The sequence below is a fragment of the Eschscholzia californica genome, unplaced genomic scaffold (genome assembly GCF_041429995.1).
Source record: "Eschscholzia californica isolate CP2 unplaced genomic scaffold, dmEscCali1.0.p SCAF_122, whole genome shotgun sequence".
In the NCBI taxonomy this organism is placed as follows: domain Eukaryota; kingdom Viridiplantae; phylum Streptophyta; class Magnoliopsida; order Ranunculales; family Papaveraceae; genus Eschscholzia; species Eschscholzia californica.
The window spans coordinates 32,501-35,000 of record NW_028238224.1 but is presented as its reverse complement, the minus strand read 5'-3'; the positions used below and the strand labels follow the sequence as shown (position 1 = coordinate 35,000).

Genomic DNA, 2,500 nt, shown 5'->3' with positions numbered 1-2,500 from the left:
TTTCTATCTTCCCATTCATTACCAGTGGGCCCTTCTTCCCCTAACTCTTTCCATTCTACCAACGAATAATCTGTAATAAGTCGCAAATCCGGATCGGCTAATTGTTCTCTGATAGCACTTGCTCCAGTCGAGATTTCTCGATTTCGAAATGTATCGAAGCCTTGAGTAGTAAAAAAAAGTGGGATGCTGTATTTCCGGGATTGGATTTCATATTCGAATGAACCTCGTAATCGTAAGAAAGTAGGTTTTTTAGCTACGGTCCTAGCAAAAGAAAAATTGGGATAGGTTCCGATAGGATTTCCCCCCTTCAAAACCGGACGTGAAGGTTTCCTCTCATCCAGCTCAAGTAGTTACACCAAATAAAGATAAAGAAAGGGGTTCTCACTTTCAAATTTTGTTCTAGAAAACCCCCAAAGATCTACTCCTTACTCAAGTTCCCAGTCAGGGCCAACCAACATTTCATTGATTCATTCTTCCTTTTCTTTTAGTTAGATCTTTTATTTAGATTTTCTGAATTCCTTCTTCAATTACGACATAAATGAAATGTTAAATTCTTGAGTAGTCTACTTTCCTTCGAATGCTGAATCCCCTTAAAAGAATACCTTGGAATTCATAAGGAATTTACTTGTCTATGTATCATTCCATTTGATCTTTTAGGTCTCTACTTCACCTCGACGGTTATGACATGATGCCCTTTAAATTAAAGCCTATATGCGATGAATAGGCCCTTGTAACCATGCCACATTTGCTTATTGGAACAGAATTTCTTTCTAAACTCAAAGAAATGGAATGCTTAATTCCACGAAAGAAGTCTTTTTCACGAGGTACAACTAGCAATTCCTATTTATCTCTTACGGAATCGACCATAGATCAATTCCCCTTTTATTTGGGAGTCTTAAATACACCCATAATTCTGAGCTTCATGTTACTCCACCAAGAGACATGTCAGAGTCAGGGCATCCCAATTGGATTGAATGGGATGACAGTTTCTTATTCCCAATCTGTAAAATAATAATTTTGATCAAATCACACATCGCAGTATACTAGGCCTTCTAATTCTTTAAGAGGTTTATCTAAAAGATTCGCGATATAACTAGGAAGACGTTTCAAATACCACACATGAGTTACTGGACATGCCAGTTTGATGTATCCCATTTGATATCTTCGTATCCGAGAATCAACAAACTCGACCCCGCATTGTTCACAAAATTTCGGGTCTTCTTTTTCATCTCCGATTACTCGATAGTTTCCACAAGCACAAATTCCACTTTTTATAGGCCCAAAAATTCTTTCACAAAACAATCCATCTTTTTCTGGTTTATTGGTTTTGTAATGAAAAGTATAGGGTTTTGTCACCTCTCCAACTATCTCTCCATTAGGTAGGATTTTATTGGCCCAAGCACTTATTTGTTCAGGAGAAACTAATCCAATTCGAAGGTGTTGATGTTTATATCGGTCAATCATAGAAGAAAAATTCTGATTCATTCCGATCAAGCTTCCTGCCTATTAATCTGGAAGTTCTTCTCAGATACAAGGAAATGATTCAATTCCAGAGCCAAAGATCGTAGTTCTCGAACGAGCAATCGAAAGGATTCTGGAGCATCCTCGGGTTTAGGTATTGTTCCTCCAATGATCGTAGTACCAAGTACTTCCTGACGAGCTCTAATATGATCAGATTTATAAGTAAGCATCTCTTGTAAAATATGAGCAACACCAAATCCCTCTAGAGCCCAAACTTCCATTTCTCCTACCCGTTGCCCCCCTTGCTTGGCCCTTCCCCTAAGGGGTTGTTGTGTAACAAGCGCGTAATGTCCACTGGAACGCCCATGGATTTTATCATCAACTTGATGAATTAATTTCAGGATATAGGACTTTCCTATTATAACAGGTTGTTCAAAAGGATCTCCTGTTCTTCCATCAAATATTCTGCTTTTTCCCGGATACTCGGGTTCAAATACCCATGGATTCGCTGTTTGCTTACTGGCTTCATATAATTCAGGAAACACTAGTTTTCTGGAGGCCTCTTGCTCATATCTCTCATCAAAGGGTGCTATTCGATAATGCCTGTCTAGCAGATCCCCCGCTAACCCGAGCGAGCATTCAAATATCTGTCCTACATTCATTCGTGAAGGTACTCCTAATGGGTTGAAGACCATATCAACAGGCGTTCCATCTTGTAAATAAGGCATATCTTGTCTAGGCAAAATTTTTGAAATGATACCTTTATTCCCATGTCTTCCAGCGACTTTATCACCTACCTTGATTTCACGTTTCTGTGAAATATATACACGAATCATTTCTGGATTATAACTGGAACCCCCCTTTTTCCGGATCCATCTCACATCAATAACTCGACCTCTGCCACCTATAGGCAATTTTAGACAAGTTTCCTTTGCAGTGGATACCTGAATGCCAAGTATGGCTCGTAATAATCTATCTTCCGGGGCATAGGATGATTCTTTCGTCATCTGAGGCGTTAATTTACCTACTAAAATATCAC

The 2,500-nt window shown here is 39.0% G+C and overlaps 1 pseudogene across 1 annotated transcript in view; it reads right to left on the bottom strand.

Annotated features, from left to right (window-relative positions):
• The window catches only part of LOC147562235 (DNA-directed RNA polymerase subunit beta'-like), a 7,243-nt pseudogene extending 5,758 nt beyond the window's left edge, over nt 1-1,485 (bottom strand). Inside the window, exons 1-2 of the transcript XR_015232160.1 lie at nt 1,035-1,485; nt 1-277 (exon numbers count right to left, since the gene is read on the bottom strand). The exon at nt 1-277 is cut by the window's left edge and continues 5,758 nt beyond it. The product of XR_015232160.1 is annotated as a DNA-directed RNA polymerase subunit beta'-like (transcript). The remainder of the gene's footprint in view (nt 278-1,034) is intronic.
• Between the last annotated feature and the right edge of the window lie 1,015 nt (nt 1,486-2,500).